Source organism: Ostrinia nubilalis, chromosome 14 (assembly GCF_963855985.1).
Source record: "Ostrinia nubilalis chromosome 14, ilOstNubi1.1, whole genome shotgun sequence".
NCBI lineage: Eukaryota > Metazoa > Arthropoda > Insecta > Lepidoptera > Crambidae > Ostrinia > Ostrinia nubilalis.
Genome location: NC_087101.1, coordinates 13,020,453 through 13,040,269, shown reverse-complemented (window position 1 = coordinate 13,040,269; position 19,817 = coordinate 13,020,453).

Below are 19,817 nucleotides of genomic sequence, written 5' to 3'. Positions count from 1 at the left end.
TAACTTATCCTTGAGATTTGGATCTTTTCCAACACGAAGCTCCCTGGTTACATAAACTCTACCTGCAGTGGGCGGTGTTGCGAGTGCAGAGTATTTATTATTTATTATTATTACCAATATAAAATGTTGCACTTAGAGATTTTACGTTAGCAAATTTTTAAATTCTTTCATCGATATTACCTACTGGAAAATTTTAAATTAATATTGATTGATTGGTTACATTATTCGTAAGATGAGTATTAAAGCTAAAATAAAATTTAATGTAGCTGAGGATGAGAATTTAAAATATTTAAAGTTACAAGTACTAGCAAATTCTCAAAGTCAATAATTCTTTATTTTGTATGGACCTATTAACAGCTTAAATATCGTCAAATATTTAAAGAAAAAAATATAAAAGACTGATAAAAATAAACTCAGTTTTGCTCTTATGGAGCCTTTACATGTCTCATACTTCTTTCTCGACTAGTAAAGTCGACTGGACTCGACTTCTAAAGTCGAAGAATATGTATCTACTCTTTGTATGTATGTAGATAGGTATGTTAAACAATCCCCAAAATGGAAACAAAACATAATTCACTTGATGTTTTGTCGTACGAGACTTCCTTAATCCTAACAGTACGAGTACAGTACTCATCTCATCAAGAAACAAGACACTGAAGCAAAGCATACATTCTGACTAAAACATGCGGGTACAGTCTGCAGAATAAGAAATGAACACTCCAACCCCTCGCCTTCCTACACGAGGAAAAGCATTAGGCACAATACAATAACCATTCTGTGGTACAGTGAGATGCATATTTCGGTTTGGTCGGCCGTTTGGTGTAGTGGTTCGAAACGGACTACTATTCCGGAGGTAGCGGGTTCGATTCCCGCACAGTACAAACATTTGTGTGCATGAACATATTTGTTTGTATGGGACTGGGTGTTTTCTATGTATAATAAGTATGTATTTACAAAAAAAAAGTATTTAAGTATGTTTATATCCGTTGTCTAGTAGGTAGGTACCCATAGTACAAGCTTTGCTTAGTTTGGGACTAGAAGCGCAGTGTAAAATGTCTAAGGATATTTATTATCTAAGGATATTTATATTTGAAGTAGTTCTAAAAAGTTAAGTGCCAAACTATGATCACTGGTGTAGTCCAGTAAGTAAGCAAGACTTTTGAATCTAAATAGGCGTCAGCGTAGTCTGTTTTCATAATAAAATTATAGTGCTTTTAGTATTTTTAGACCGTCTAATCTTGTTTTAAATCATAATCCTTTCTATTGCTTCAAAAATAATACCAATTTAAGTTCAGGAACAAAATATTAAGCAGTTCGAAACTAAGCTTCAGAATTACACCTATTACTAGAAACTAGAAATTTATTTTAAGCATTTAAAATTTAGGTGTCAGGTCAGCATTTATTTACGTATGAGATTCTGTAGAACCACTTAAAACTTCAAGTTTGATATTTTAAAAGCTATTTCTAAGACTAACTCTCTTGTAGAGATTGTAAAGAAGAGACTAGAAAAAAAAGTTAGATAAAGTCATCTTTAAAATTACAAACATTCGCTACATTTTTGTGGCAACCTGTACTTCACCTTCGCGTGGAGTTACTCCGCAAAAGTGCACAGTGCGAGTGGAGTGGAGACATAAATCTTGCACACAATGACGCCGTGTTCGAGGCCGCATTGTGCGCGACCTTGCACGGCACCTGAACCAGGCACGGATCAAGGAAACTTAGGCCTATCGCTGAATGCTTTCTGTACAGTACACCTGTCTTCACTTCTTACTCCGCTGAAGTGCACAGTGCGAGTGGAGTGGAAATATAAATCTTGCACACAATGACGCCGTGTTCGAGGCCGCATTGTGCGCGACCTTGCACGGCACCTGAACCAGGGAGGCATCAAGGGAAACCTAGGCCTATCGCTGATGCATTCTGTACAGTACACCACACTCACTTCACTTCTTACTCCGCTGAAGTGCACAGTGCGAGTGGAGTGGAAATATAAATCTTGCACACAATGACGCCGTGTTCGAGGCCGCATTGTGCGCGACCTTGCACGGCACCTGAACCAGGCACGGATCAAGGAAACCTAGGCCTATCGCTGAATGATTTCTGTACAGTACACCTGTCTTCACTTCTTACTCCGCTGAAGTGCACAGTGCGAGTGGAGTGGAGACATAAATCTTGCACACAATGACGCCGTGTTCGAGGCCACATTGTGCGCGACCTTGCACGGCACCTGAACCAGGGATGCATCAAGGGGAAGCCTAGGCCTATCTCCTTACATCATCGTCTTTTCAGCCTACAACAATCCAGCCAGTCTTTCTCAGAAAAAGTCATAAAGTAAGATGTCCCCAAAATTTCAAACTCTCTTCATCACCACTTCAGTAAATTGCAATCCATTGGTGGACGCAAACGTTGACCGTTGTTGTGAATGCTTATACTAAAACGTTTGTTTTTATTTGTATAGAGAACAATAGTGTCTAGACAAACCTAAAGAGGATTTAGGACGCTATTTGGATCAAATATGTAATTGCTCAATAATGAATAATAAAAAAAAAAACATCTCAAAGAACACTACAGTGCACGATCTGCCACTGCTTTTCTCATTCAGCTGCTTTTACTTAACTAATCCTTCCCTAATAACTTTAGATTCAAGGTTCGTAGACAAGGTGGTGCCGTGTTACAATAGAGAGAAGTGAAGTTCCTTTTATTATGTAGTCTGTGACTTATCTTTTTGAGGTCATCGGTTCGTAGAGCAGGTGGCCGTCCTACATTTTCCACGACATGGTCGACCTTTCGTCAGTTTTCCGACAGATATGATTCACCCACTTTTTACCTTTTTCAGAAAACATGTTGTTAGCAGGCGTTAACTTTGGTGCGATACAGAACTGGGATTCTAAAGATAGGTCAATCTACTGATTGATTTACAGCTATGCTTTTTGTTCTTGTGGCTAACACTATCAAGAGTTCCTTAGTAACTTAATAGTAGTAACTAAATGGAAACGGTCATAGTGAGTCACCCTGCTTTTCGACATGTTGAGGGAAAAGCATCATCAATATTCATCAAGGAGATGTGACTTAGTTTTCACTTCAAACATCAAAGCCAATCTAAGGTGAGGCACACCGAAAGGATACAATTACTTTCAATTACTTTCGATCAATTTGATTATAGTGATCAATTGTAACCGTGAGTTATTGCCTCTCCTTGAACAATGTATTACACGAGTCACCCTTTGCTGTGGTTAGAACTTCGGTCAACACTGTCATTTAGCATAGAATCATTAACCGAAAACGTACTGAAGACTGTTTAACTATTTAACTTAAGGAATGTCATTAGCTTGATCGCTTTTCATAGTAGTAGGTAGTTACTTATGAACTTTGCTTATCATTATACCTAGGTAGGTAATAATTACATTTTGATTGAAGCTTTACTAAAGTTTTAGAGTAGGCGCACACCGTTGATTTTTCGTCGACCGATAGTTTAGTCGGGCAGTTGATCAGTATGGGCATTGGGCATGTATGGCAGTGCGCACACTACGCCGATTCGATTTGGCCAATTCTTCATACAATTTAAAATCGGGCACAACTATCGGCCAACTAAAAATCAACGGTGTGCGCCTACTCTTACTGCGAAGTTATTTAATTCGTATTTAAATGTATTCGGTACACTCAAAAGACTCTTGATTGGACAAACATAAAATAATAATTTGAAAAGTAAACGAAAACGGCAAGAAACTTCATTCCAGCAGAATTAAACTTTCCCCAACTTGTTTCCCGACAGTCCTTTCCTTTAGCAACAAAATTACGCATGAATATTTATATTTATCAACTTTGAGTTGGGTCACTCGACGTCCCGAGTCCCGCCCTGCCGAGTTTTTATGATATACTCGTGATATATTGCTTGGTTATTTTCCTTGAGCTAATAAGCCTGTCCGCGGCAGTCGTTCAGATAATTGAGGCTAAGGTAGCTGTGAACCTTTGGTAACTATTCGTGTCAGAAAGACCGGCTAGCCAGTATAAGTCGAGCTTTCAGAGCTTTGTAACGGAGTCCAGGTGAATATCATTTAAAAAGATAGATCACTAAATATCGGTACTGAAGAAGCGGATTAAAACTGGTATTTAAAAGATGGTGTTATCCTTATTTAAAAAATAGGTAAGCATCATCTTCACTGTGCCTCACAGTGTTCACAGAAAGATAAAACTAACGTGTTACTTTAATTAAGCAAATAAATAAACTCTATGGACCCACCTCACCATTGCTTCTTATTAAATATCTTCAGTTTACCAAACACGTGTATACGTATATCAAAGAATTTTATACTAAATAATTCCAGCTGACCTTTCATTATTTAAATAACCTTTATTCTTTCACGTTCTGCCCGTCCGTCACTCTTAGACCTCGAACAATGTTTCAGTCGTTTCAAAAGTTGTTATTAATTTCGCTTCGACTCTTTGTGCTCAAAGGGTAAAAGATATTTATCTTTCGTAATACGTCTCATATTTCAGTAGGAATCCGGCTCTAGTAATATTCGTGTAAATCGTAAAACCACAAAACGTTTTAGCTACATGTAAAATGACCTATTTGATACAATCATTCGTTTCAACCAAATGACGCCCACTGCTGGACCAAGGATTTCCTTAACGACTGGTCTTGCTCTGCCCGTATCCAGGTACTTCCCGCGACTTTCTCTAGAACATCGGTCCACCTAGTGGGGGTTTTGATAATTATTTTTTTTATTCACAACGAGGAAGCTCTTGGCCTGTATCTCACCTGATGGTAAGTGATGATCAGGCCGGAGATGGAAGCGAGCTTCACCCGGAATCCTCAACCACGGAGGAATGGATATAAATACATATGCCAAATATCTCCATTCAGATTAGGTAACGTTTATTTGAGAGATAAGTTCTTCATAGGTTACCAGGGACTTTGTCAGGTAGTTGAAATGGACGTATTAGTCTATTTAATTGACAGAAATAACATTCTAAAGAATCTCTTGATGCTGCTACTTACATTTTCTTAGTTCTTACTAAAGCAAAGGAAAGGATTGAACGAAACTTGCTAAGAAAACTTTAATCAAAGGAAAGCTCTTAAATAACCATTCGGAGAATCGCTTTGAAACTCAGTATCTTTTATTTCATTTGCAAAACAATTATTTTAATGAACCCTTGAATGTCAATGGAAAAATACTCTCGATTTTTAAAAGATTCCTCTCAAATAACTCTTTGGGATGTTAAAAATAAAATATTACTGAAATTGTAACGAGAGCTGGACATTTGAAACAATAGGCTAGGACTCATTGCTGGTTAGTATACTAATGAGAAAAGGGTTACACTAATTTGGTTATTCGAGTAATTTCTTCTATCGACCCAAACTAGTCAACTATGTAAACGTAACCACATTGGAGTAAGTTTGACCAGTAGGTCTAAGATAACGACGACGATAATATTTGATACGACAACAACGCAGAAAAATGGTATTGTTTTTTCAGACAAAAGCGAGCTGCGAATGCGTAAAATTGACAGCTTTTTTTTCATTTTTTTTTCTTTTTTTTATATAAATTTATCAAATCAGCCAGTATTAAGCATGGAGGTATTAAACACACATGATTATGTAGATACGTCATTGCTGATCACGTGAATAAATTGAGTGACAAAATTAAAGTTTTACAGATATTGTGCTGACCAATACTTACTTAAATATAGTAGTAGGAACAAAGTAGAAAAAGCCTTAATCGACATTGGGTGTGCTCCCTGAGGCAATCCGCCCTCTTAAATAAACAAGTTTCTGTACAGGGAATGGCTTGTAAATTAGTGATGTTAAATGCCAGGCTTTATCGATACAAAATCTATACGACCCGTGTACAACTTTTTTTTTTCAATGCAAAAATTACAAAACAATGTACTTGAAATCCTTATATCTGTGATGAAAATAAATATTATATTCTTTATGAAAAGTCAGTGGCTTTTTTCAAGTAGGTAGACTATTATGGAATAAATATTGAAAGACTAGTGATAAGTAGTTGATAAAACTATGAAAAATCTAAATAGAAGCACAATAGAAGTCATGAAAATGTTTTATTTTCTGATAATAATAAGCCTGAAATAGAAGTAGTATGAATTTAAGTTTTATTTTTATTTTCTTTAAAAATATTCTGATCGTATCGCACACAGAAAATATCATTTTATCGATAAAGTGATCGTTGAGTACATCACTCAACTGAAGTTTCCACTGCGTTGGTTATTGCCAGCCTCAATATTCATGTTTCAATTTATTTCGCAACAAACCACTTTGTGATGAAAACTCGGTTTGTTGATTAAACAATGTTAACGCTTAAACGGCAATTTGGGATATTGGGATACTATTGTAATTGAATTAATGAAAACATCTAATCTATCTCCAGGACTTAAGTAAATAATGGAAATATAAGAGCCAATTTCAACGGTCTTCATGAAGTTTCAGATGAATTGTTGATGAAAGTTAGTTTACCTGACGGATAAGTTTCTATTAGGTTTTAGTAGTCAATCTATACAGATTGTTTTGATTTAATATAATCTTATATTTATAGAGTGCTGTATAAAGCTCTAAGTTATTGCTGAAAATTCCAGCATATATTCTTCAGGTTATTTCAAAGCAAGTATTTTTCTTTCGTCGTTAACGATATCTTTGAGACTTTCCTTATGTTGTTACAGTCAGTTTTTCCCACCAAGCTTCCGCACAAAATATGGTTACATCTTCCACGTAACTGTAACTCAGTTTACTTTTTCTTATATTGCAACAATAATACCAGAAAAGCTGGGAAAATGCGAATACGTCATATTATTATGCGTTATATGAAACTGCAGCATAAACGTGGCGCCGACGTTTTTATTATCGTGTCCTCCCACGCCTTTTACGATCAATTTATTATGTTTGAAATCTTCTACTTTGCACATCTTTGATAAACTTTTAAAAGTTGTCACACCACAGGTCACTCTATCGATAATATTATTATTATAAAAGGTAAGAGATACTTTAAACTTTTAAAGGTATTTCTTTACATAAACATTTGTGAAAACAAATTACAAAGCCATATGAGTTGGTCTTACAAATCGAACGTGAACGTAGGCTTTAATATCAAGATCACATAACCTAGGTGTGTACCGAAGTACTTACTTTCGTCAACTTCATTGAGTGATTAAAACGAAAATATGTTGATGCTTGGTAGAGCACTGATTACAGTCCTGATAGTGGTCGTTACATGACAGAAAGAGTTGAAGAGAGAGAGAGAGAGAAAAAGACACCATTACGTCAATAGTAACATACACCAGGATGGTTCAGAGTTTATGAGCCGCAAGATGTCTGAATGAGGGCAGTTTACTCCCACTAATTTTTATGTGAATGTGCGTAATGCGTATTGCTCCATCCAAACCCGCACTTACATTACTACCTCGCTCGTAAGTAGTAATTAGGAAAGTATTATAAAGATTACAACCAATTTTTCTAGTAGGTTGATTTCTCTTTTGACGCATTATATTAATTTATTGCCAGCAAAGTAATGCAGATACATTTTCGCAATGAAACTTGTGAATTCCGTCGTGGTTGGCGCGCCGCCAGCTACGGGAATTGTGGAATTTATTGCTGCATATAAATAAATACTCGTTTACGCTAATGAGTCGTCTTTATTTGGCAAAGAACGCTATTTGTTACTATAGTTTTGCTGTTTGAGTGCAGTTTTGTGCAGCTAAATGAATTTTTGGATTGATACCAGCAGTTCCTTTGACAGTGTCGTCCAAAACGCTCCACCGTTTGCTCTCAGTTCTTAGCGTCTTTTAGATGTGTGAAAAAATGGCTGTCAGAAGTACCTACATTATACATTTTTCACGCTTCCACAGCTCTTTATTGGGTCTAGTCACAGAAGTTCTTTGAACAGTATTGTCAAAGGACCTGTTGCAAATAATTCGCTTTTACGGTGTAGCAATTCACCACCATGATGAAAGTGCCAGCAACATATCCCGAGGGAAGTGCGAGTCGTCACGTATTATAGTTAACTTCTCTTTATGTGACAACGGCATCGGTCCTTTGTATTAATTTATTCTAAGAATATACCATTTACGAATTATGACCTAGATTGTGTTTAAATATCCTTAATCTTTTCAATTGCTACAGGGTTATACTTAAAGTCTCAGTTATGCCAACTGAAGTGATAATAAATGAAAATAATATTATCAATAACGAATCGTTTTCGAATCAAAAGCCGTTACTTTAATAGGATCGTTTTCGATGCGCTGCGGACCCATCAACTATTGAAAATGGTTTGCTACGTGCACCTAAATACAAGTTTTATTGGCCAGAGTAAAATTCAATGAAAATTGGTAGTGGAAAAGCATACATACTTTAGAAGAGTTAATACTTTGGTGCTACTTATACAACTAGGTAATAAATGTTGTAAGCAAAACCACAAGTAAAAATATTTAATGCAAGTAAGTAGCAGGGAAGCGCTGGACGCAGGCCGCTACCAATCGATCAACATGGAAAACATTGGGGGAGGCCTATGTTCAGCAGTAGACGTCCTATGGCTGAAATGATGATGTTTATGATGAGTGCAAGTCGTATTAAAATAAATAGGTTTGTTTTTACATCTCTATAAATTTGCATTTACAAAACCTTCAAAATCTAGCATTTATAATTCAGTCGGTATCTACAAATGACCAATATGTGGTTGTATCGGCAAATGTTTACTTCGCCAACATCATTCACTATTTACAGCTGGTACAGGAGTTCACACAGGGTGGCCATAAATAATTCATAGTTAAGACTTAACATGCGATCTCAGTTGGAGCGGCTCGCCAAAAGCGGGCGTTTGCCTTGTTCAAGTATGAATGTTAAGGTTCTTTCACGTTAATGCTCTTTGTATCACTAATTTCATTTAGAGGTACTTTTAAATTGTAAAAGTGCTTTTTTAAATCATTTGTATCAATAATTTCATTTAGAGGTACCCTATTTCTTACAGAAATAAATTAGTTTTATGAGTTTTAAATGACCATCTTAATTTTTGGATGCGCTGAAGGAAGTACTAGAGGGTCACCTTCATTATCATTAGCACTTCCATTGACTGGTTACATACGCATTAAAGAAGATTCTCTAAATAATAAGAGTGACATACGAGTAGAGTAGGTACATTTTTGCGAAGACATTTGTTTCGATTTTGGTTCAGACATTGCAGGCTTATAAACTTGGTTGTTTGTGCTATTGACATAATGTGTCTATAGCGGAAAAATGTCTGACAACATCAGTCTTATAGCTCATCTTTAGCAGTTATTTCTTATTGACTTTCTGCGAATACGGTCAGATTTAATCTTTCCAATTTGCCACTTTTTATGCCACCATAAAAAATCCCATCATGCTTGCCTCGATAAATAAGTTCATGCAAATAAATTACGAGTATGTTAGCCTGAAGCTGCGGCAATCCTATCTCTGGATTAGTTTCTTTTAAATAGGATATTATACAAAATAATTTTTAATAGGTACTCCTTATTGTGGTTCCTAATTTGGCAAGGACATAGTAGGTTTTAATCAACCTGATTGTCAGGTAAAAGGATGATATTATGCTACGGATGGAGGGTTAAGCTGGATTATTTAACTAACTATAATATTGTGGGTTAAAATACCTGCTAAAATTTTAATAAGGTCGCCTGTTGGGTACGATTAAATAGTTGGAGCCATGAATGTTTTTATTACACCAACTTAACTGATTTAAGACCCGGTTTCCACCAAAGCGGAGCGGAGCAGATACGTTTGTTGAATAACCAATTAACCAATCAGATTTCATTATTTCTACTTCTCGTCTCCGCTCCGCACAGCTCTGCTCCACCTTGGTGGAAACCAGGCCTAAGTTTAGGGTAGGTAATTGTATGATAATGGTAAAAATGTGTGATTGCATTATCATTATCGTGGTCATTTAGTTTCCACTGTTTACAAGAGGCAAATTATAGAGGATTTTTTTACACAATTTTGTCAAAAAAGTGTCATTTACTTTTATGTAGGTAATCTTATGCTGAGTTGCGCCATCTTACTTTAACTCTAATTTTGTTAAAAGTCTGTCAAACTCCATACCTAAATCACCGGTTATGGTTATAGTCACGGTTAAAATGAGGTGGTGTAACTCAGCCTGAGATATCTTAAAAATCCAAATTATTTATTTTTGTCGGAACCCAGTGTGTGGGCATCATCAGACAGGAGCAAAATTTATGGGCCATTGAAACACCTTCACATTCCGGAGTTTGTCCTTGTTCCGAGATACGATTTCCGCACTGCGCTGTTACTTTCCGCATAGCTTTCCGGAATTACCGGAGAGACCGTTTGATTCGGATTTTGGGCGCCTATTCTCAGGCTGTTCGAGTTTTATCGTCTGACAAATGTTAGAGATGTGACAGGCATAGATAGCCTTGAACTTTACGGGGAGAAAAATTAGGTACTTAGTGAACTTTTTTCTTCGCTTTTTATTCCCTAAGATTATCTATTGTAGGTTTAGTCTAAAATTACCTTTGAAATAGTATTACAGTTTTCAATCTTTATTGCATACCATACACAACAAACATTAATATCGGACTTTCCCATCAAAATACTTTCAACCTTTGGCCTGAGTGGAATTACTTAACTATCATTACGTTATAAATAGTATTTCTAGCATAAGATAAATACGAAACTTACACGTCTATCCATCGTTTCCATTTCTATAAAACCCTTCGCCCTTTCAATAAAAACATCAGTCGTCACTTTCCTTTCAACTCAGTATACCTACCTCTAAAATACTAATGCATTTCAGCACCTGACGAACTATTTAAATTAAGTTTCCGGCATCACAAGTCATTCAATAAGTTACTGGTCTGCAGATAGTTTCTTGGAACCTTCCAGGGAACTTTGCCTCATTTCAGAAACTTATTCCAATGTTGCTACCGCTCTCTCGCGTGACCTCAGCGACCCTATTTTGTTAGCCCTTTTTTGCTGATCAATCATCTATTTCCGCTGATTGCTTACATTTTTCTGCTCACAAAAACTTGCTGCTCTATGCTGACTCTTAATATAACACCCTTTCGAAAAACACATTCTCTGTGATTTTTATCCATCTTTCACACTCACTTTAAAAGTGAAAGAGAGATTTGAAATTTTAGAATTGTGCGAAGAAGGGCGTCAAACTTACATGAGATTTATGAACAAAGGAAAAAAGTTATAAAAGGTTACATTATTTTTAGCGAGGGATATAAACTTTGTATTGAATTCATGTTTGTGTTGCTTTGGCTTCTGTCGGCTCATATTAAAATTCGGGGTAAAAGGCAAAAGCAATTTGATAGTTGTGTAGGTATAAGAGAACCCCAAAACAATTAATTTTGGGTCTTGCTTTCCGAGAAAATACCGTAGCGTTGTTAGGGGGTATCTTAGTTCAGATGCACACCTCAAAAAATAATTGGCCTTACGTAATTTGTGGCTTAAATTGCAATATAAATGCATAACTGGCTGTGCCCGCGATTTCGAAGGTGTGAATATTTCTACATTGTGCGTCTTTGCAACATTTTTCTTTACTACTCCGCCCCTATTGGCTATAGGGTGATGAGAGCCTTTCTCGATAAATGGGTTATCCAACAAAAAAATAATTTGCCAAATCAGCAAGAACACTCTTCAGCTTTATAATATTAGTAAAAAAGTTGTTGTTAATTCATTATGTGATAAAAATAAACACATATTACGTAAACTGATCCAATGTAGGTAAGGGTAAGATAGTCATGAAGTTACTAACTTTAGCTTTAATTGGAGTCCTTATTGTTTTGAATTTAATTCATCAGCCTTGTCCAATAACGATTAAAGTGAAACTCGAGCGGATCTATATAATTAAAGGACGACCGATCTATTTAATTGAGTTTCGATATTAATCATTATTGTTTGATTTCATTAATGATGTTAATTTTAGTGGAAGTTGCTACGTCGTAGAATCAATGATGAGTTTAGTTAAGTTCAGTCATTTATAATTTTTACTAACTAACCACCCACAAGGTGGACCGACGATCTGATACAAGTAGCAGGAAGGCGCTGGATGCAGGCCGCTACCAACCGTGCGACGTGGAAATCATTGGGGGAGGCCTTTGTTCAGCAGTGGACGTCCTGTAGCTGAAATGATGATGATATACATATTACAGATTGATATTGTTAAGATCTTCAGTAAAGTATACATAGTTCTGTATACAAAAACTCTGCTCAGTAGTGCTCAATAAACATGGTAGGTTGGCTGTTAAAAAAATCTAATTCTTGAATGAAATGTGTGCTTGAAAGATAAAACCACCATCATACATTTAATTTCGGCTTGCTGCTCCATAAAACAGTAATCAAAAATTGTCTCTTACTATTCATAGTCCATATTTCAATGTAGGGCAAGGTCACTCTAGTTTAGCCCTCACTACGAGTATGAATGAAAAAATCAATAATACGTAATAGACACGTAGATTATTGAAAAATACACGCACGTCCATTTAATGTCTAGGACAAGTAGGTTTTCATAATAATACGCCGGTAGAACATATTGTTTATACTATGTACAGTCGACAGCACATCAAGCTATACATTTTCGTTGCAAACTCGCCCCTATCGCAACTGCGTAAGATACCGCAGTGTTTACGTTGACGTGCTGTCGACCGTACATTGTACATTTTAATCGAATTCGCTAAGGTTAGAGCTTTGTTGTATATTTTAATTTTAACAACTTCTATTTCCCTTTATAACTATTTTAATTTAACTCTAATTTTATACCGGCTTTTCATTGGAAGATACTATCTTGCAGAAAATGCAGAAAAATTAATTAAAATATATTTTGAACCTTTTATCTGCTGATTAATTCGTAGCGGATTTAAAAGGACTAATCCAAGCCTGCTACACCCTTTCCACATGAAAATTGCAGCGGTGGGAACGAGAGGCGTAAATTGTCCGTTACCCTTTACTCCTTTCAATATCCGTAAAGAGGATTACCCTCTAAAACACCCTCAGCAGTTCAAAACAAGCCAATCCTATTTAATTGCGATAAAACGAAATTTGAATTTAACACCAAAAAAGCTAATTCGAATAAATGAAAGCTGACAAACGAACGCTCCGTTTCATGCAGACCGGAAAGAAGTAATTTGTTCACTCAACATTCCGTTACGATTAAATATTTCATTATTTTTTGTCTTTTATGATTCAAGAAGTCTGTTTTAGACTTTTTTCGCTGTGTTTTTCACCGAGGTTTAAGTTTCCTTCTAAGCAGTAAGAGGGAGAAATATGCGAACATTAGAATGTAAGCAAAATCCTCCATAAATTGGAGAATGTCAACTACCTACAGTAGAAGCTAAATGGTCTGATAATGATAATGAACTTGAAAAGACTATGACAAATTGACAATGCATGATGCATACAAAAACAAAAATAAAAACACCTCTGAATAAAAAAAAACGTGAAATAACAGAAGTAAAACTGAAAAGCCAACGTTTTACTGGTTTACGACCGTCCTACAAACAATAATACGTCTATGTCCACACAATCATTAGCTCAACGTCATAGCATCGGCAACCTTTCAATTCGCCTTCAGTTCAGTCACGAAGGGCGAGGGCGATCGATGGGGTGAATAAGTAACTTGTTCATTTCACCTCCGACAAGTGTTACCCTTGCGATAGGGAAACTGTATCTATGTATGTTATATGTATGTTTGCCATCTGGAGGGACCGCCAACTCATTATGCAGTTTTACTGCGTAGTTCTTTTGTTTCGGATTCTATTTATAGATTACTAACTTGTGTTTATCGTGTTTTTTTGTTTTGGGTTCTTTAATAGTTACTAGCTTGTTTTACTTTGTATTTATTTTGTTACAAGCTTTTATTTAGGATTCTATTTAAGGATATCTGCCCGTGGCTTCACTCACATGGATTAATCCGTCGGAGAAAGTTTAAATTGAAATCCTCGCGATTAAAATAGTTACAATCTAACTTTCCTTTATTTCACACGTTCGAGTTAACGACAGAAAATAGCCTCTATTGTTTCCACAGCTAGTATAACCTGGGTTCAAATTCATTTTTTGCTCGAATATATGTATAATTACCAGATTTTCAATACATTAAGCAAGGTCACAGGAGATTTAAGTTTAGGAAAGAAATGAAAAACAGATGAGAAAATGAAACAGATAACTCGACGCGCGTGACGGGATGATTTCGATTTATTCCTCATTCATATTCTACCGTGTCACGCATAAGTATCGTGTGCCACGTTTTGTCTGTTCGCAAAAACGTGAATGTAAGCGACTCAGTACCTACGTATTATGTAAACGCCAAATGTGGGTTATGTAACGAGAGTTCTCACCAAAGGCTGAAGGCAAATCTAATCCGCACTTCTCACTTGGGGTCAAGCCGATTATGTAAAACCGCGTGCAGTAGTCGGGAACTTTAATTTGTTTGTTCCCTCACAATCGATACAGGGACAAATGGCATTCATTATTCAGAAACCCGCGGGACCAATGCTGGGCGGCTATTGCGGCTAACTTCATAATTATTTCACATTAATTTCGTAGTGCCAAATTAAATTGGTAATTGCTTTAAATTGACGTTGATTTTGTACGAATGACGGGTTGAGTGATGAGGCGGAAGGGAATTTGGTTATTTCAAATATGTAGTATGACGACACGTGTGGAAATAGGTATCAGTTAATAAGATTTTTAACCATAAAATTGTTTAAAAGCTAAAAAATAGAGAATTACTTAACTGTTGCTTTTCTTTTTATAAAAGGCAAAGTAAAAACTCATCTAATAAAAGGCAAAGTCTAAATTTTTACATCATATTACCCAACAAAAACACGTCTTATGTTAGGATCACTAATAAATATTTGATGTATCACAAACGTGTAGTCATTATTACCAAATTCGCTGAAAAACATGGCTATCGAAAAAAAAACATATTCTTTAAAAAAATGCCTTATTCATAGCTTAAAAAGTAAACCCGAACATAAGGGTTTAATTAAAACAGCATCCCAACTCATTCCTTTGTGTGCGAATTTTTAAAATAACATTTTTCTACAACTTTTCATTCAGCAAAGCCGAACTAAAACAAAAACAATTTGGCTACACATGTCAGAACGTCCTTTTGTTACGAGCTGTCAGCGGCACACACTTCAAGTTAATTTTTTTGGTCCTCTTTTGTTTTGTTAATAACATTACTTCACTCGGCGTTGGAGTTAATGTCTTTAACTCAGATTCACGCTAACGGATATTTTTGGAGTGCTTTTTTCGGGTAAGTGCGTTTTTTATTTTAATTTTTTCTGTTTTATCCGATTGAATATATTTAAAAGGATTTGGAATCAATATAGCTCATACTTTACGGAAATCTGATCATAATGTAGTGTGCATTAGATAAAAAGTAGAAGCAAAAATCAAATCTATTTAGGTAGTACCTACCATCATCAAAATAACTTCACTAGTATAAAGCCAACAAATACAAAAATACGTAATTTTGCATTTTTATAATGAGTATAATCTCAACTGACGCAATACTACATTAATACTTTCGTAGCTACGTGCTACGACGTGCTACGTGCTACTACGAGTAAAATACGTAGCATGCTCTGTCTACGGTTAAATAGGAAAGCAGAGCAGACGATGTTACAAAATAAGTACGTTTTTGTAACAGGTAGTTATTTTGCTTTAAAAATAATTCCAATGTGATATCGCCTGTACCAACAGTACCTAGTAACTAAAACATCAAAGTTGTTAATTTAATTAAGAGTTTTTTATGTAATTATCATACGCTTTTAAGTTTCCGCCCATTAAAAACTGGTAACATTTTAGGTGAAGATACGGATTCAGTCTTTTCATGTCAACATTATTTAATTATGAAGTTTTCTTTATTAATTATACGAAAACCTGTTAGCAAAATGTTAATGAGATTAAAAAATAATGAATGAAATATTTGAAACAGAACACGTGCTGTTTTGGATTAATTTGTATTCATGGAAATCCTGTGAAAATATTTTGTTGTAGTACGTGTAAAGTTTTTTAGGTTTAGTTCAAAGTTTTTAATTAAGACAATTATAATGATACCAAATTGGTAAAAAGTAAAGTGTATGATGCAAAAAATGATGTTGAAGGTAACTACATTGAAAAGGAAATAATATTAGTGAACTAAATCCTGATGGGCGCTGGGGCAGGAAAGTTCTCGAGTGGCGACCAGGAGCCGGAAGATATAGTGTGGGCAGGCCTCCCACTAGGTGGACTGACGATCTGGTGAAGGTCGCGGGAAGTGCCTGGATACGGGCGGCGCAGGACCGGTCTTTGTGGAAATCCTTGGGGGAGGCCTTTGTCCAGCAGTGGACGTCTTTCGGCTGAAACGAACGAACGACCGAAATACGAAGTTTGGGATGGTTAAAACTCAAATGATGACCTACAATATCCTCAAGCAAAACAGTGGAATCTTACGTAAATTGTAATAGGCTTTATTTTGCAGTAGAACTGTGTAGTCTGATATGCTATTGACTTGATGGTATGTAAAATTACACTGCCAAGGAACCTTATATCTCTCTGCTTAATGTAAATTCGGTATAACTTAAGTATGGGGGAACACCTCTATGTAAACACAAATGTTGTTTGTATAAACACTTCAAGTTTATGTTATCGCTTATGGCTTATTATACATATTTGTCTTTGATATGGGTTTGTTTGTAAGTTGATACAAAATTATGGTAAAAGTAAAAGAGAAATAAACAAGATTTTTAAAATTGTTGTTTAATAACTAAGCCATATTTAAATGCTACATATTCTTATAGGTATTGGTGCAATATAATGTACACTAATGTTATAAATCTGAAAAGTTTGTTTGCTTGAACGCGAACTTCACCTAGATATCCCATTTATTAAGGAAGGCTTTAGGCTATACAACATCACCCTACAGCCAATAGCAGTAAAGAAAAATGTTGCAAAAACGGGAAATATTTTTCAAAATATTTTCACTTGTACAAAGTCGCGCACACAGCTAGCTATATTATATGGCTACTGATTGCTTTTTCAAAGACGATGGAACCAAATAACCAAAAGAAAGTTGTGACATAGCAAATCCATGTCACCGCTAAGCCAAATATGTCATTGCATGCGGAGATAAGCGGAAAAGTCGGGCCTTATCCCACGCTGCGTAAGCGGAGATGTTGGTTTATCTTCGTAACAGTCTCGGAAAGTTATATTTTTCTCAAGTTCCCGGGATAGTTTTTCATATTACCTTTCATATGATGATTCATAAGTTAGTTTAGTTGGGTGGGTTTTGTAGAATGGGAAGAAAGAAACGTGTTTTAACAGTATAATACAATAGATACTTTTCTCGAATGCTTCGTACGTTTGATAGTTTGTTAAGATCGAGGATTAATTTTAGTTGTAGTTGTCGATTACCAAAGATTTATAATCCTAAAATCTTCACAATGATCTTGAATCTTTTGCAAATAACGTACTACGAGGTACCTATAGAACCGAATTAATGTTAAATTAATTTTGATAAAAGCTTGCCGCAGGGTTTATTATTAGAATAGCATCTTCGCGATGCCATTAAAAACAGTATGATTATTTTATGAAAAGATAGAATAGAATTACTATTGTCAAACGCTTCTATTTGAAAAGATTTTGAGCTGCACAAGTTGAATTTTTACTTATTTATATTTTTTTAACGCAAACGTGACTCAAAATATCTGATTCAATATCCACGCCAGCTCAATGTAAATCCGCCCTCGGAACACGTGGTGTAATATAATGTAACGCGTTTGTTTAAAACTTTACTTCAGCTTTCCTCCACGCCCAAACTTTGAAAAGTTTTAATTTAAATAAAGCTCGATGATGCTCATCTGGAAAATATACATAAGTGTTATTCTCGGCTGTTGTTGCATAAGACATAAATTAAATATAAAATGTATGAATTACTGAATAATGTATTAAAATGTAGATAAAATGTATTAATAAAACAACTTTCTTGAGCTGTCAAAGTAGAAGAAGTGATTTTATTTTGTTTTATAAGAAAAAGTAAAAAAAACATTAAAAACTTTTTTGTTGGTTCTCAACATAGTTTCGCGCGCGAAATACGACACGCATTAAAATTAATCTTAATTGACATGAATAAGTATGAAACAAATAAATAACTTTACAATGAAAATAATTAATACTTGCAATTACTATTTAAATTAAATTTTCAAATTGTAACATAAATTATAACAATCTTGTAAAACTAAAAATTCAATCCACTGGTAAAACAATTATAGAAGAAATTGACCGCCTAAAGGAACCTTTACTGGTTTTTACATTAACGACTCTAATCATGTTGTCAGGTCCAGCAAAAATCTTTTCTATTCTACCCATTGGCCATTGCAAAGGCGGACAATTGTCTGTTTTGATAAGCACTAGCATGCCTTCTTTTAAGTTTGGCAAAACCTTCAACCATTTAGTTCGGGAGTTAAGCATAGAAATATAATCTCTATTCCAAACGTGCCAAAAGTGCTGCTTCATTTGTAAGCATCTGCGCCAAAATCGCAGCCTATTAGTCGGAACAGGGGTAATGTCAGGCTCAGGTAATGCAGTGATTGGACAACCGATCAAAAAGTGACCAGGTGTCAAAAAAGAGAAATCAGAGAGATCCTGAGACATTGAAGTTAAGGGTCTAGAATTTAAGATACCTTCTATCTCTATTATTAATGTATTTAATTGTTCATAAGTTAGAGAATTTATGCCCACTATTCTTTTAAAATGATGCTTTGCTGATTTGACAGCGGCTTCCCATAAGCCCCCAAAGTTGGGACTATATGAGGGAATAAAATGAAACTGAATACCTTTTTGAGCTCCAAAATCTGTAATAATATCAATATGATTCTCATTTTTGTATAATTGTATAAGTTGAGTATTGGCACTTCTAAAAGTACTCATATTGTCGCAGTACACATCTGTCGGCATTCCGCGACGGGAAATAAATCTCTTGAAAGCAGCTAAAAAACATTCAGTGGTTAAGTCCGACACTGCTTCTAAATGCACTGCTTTAGTTACAAAGCAAATGAAAACGCAAACGTAACCCTTGGAAATCACAGACCGACGCAAAGAAGACTGTTTCACATGAACAGGTCCAAAATAGTCTATTCCTATCTTAGAAAAAACCCTTGCTGGTACTATACGATCACGCGGTAGAGATCCCATGAGTTGTTGCGTACCTTGACATTTAAGTCTAAAGCATGTTAAACATTTATGTATAACCTTTTTAATTTCTCTTACGGCATTAACAATCCAATAATTTTGCATCAGGCTGCTATGAGTTAGTTTTAATCCAGCGTGCAATAATGAAATGTGCTCATTTTGGATTATTAATGCTGTAACATTACATCTTTTTGGTAATATTAAAGGAAACCTTTTGTTGTAACTCAGCTGGTTGGCCTGCTGAAGACGACCACCTACTCTTAACATTTTGTTAGAGTCCAAAAATGGATGTAAAGCTTGCAAATTTGATTTGATAGGACGGCCATTTAGCAAACAATCGATTTCCTCACTAAAGAAATGATCCTGTACAAGTTGTATAATCTTTAACTTTGCATTTTTATACTCTTGAGACAAGGAAGTATTAACATCATAACTACTTTTGCATTTTGAAATGAATCTCATTACATAAATCATGATTCGAATCATTTTTCCAAAGCTTGAAACCTTGTCTAACAAAGGAAATAATTGTTTTTCAGATGTTTGATAACTTAAACTTGGATTATTATCCTTACATTCGATCAAAATAGGCAACTCTACATTAGACATAGAAATGTTAACGTAAGTGCGCCTATTAACG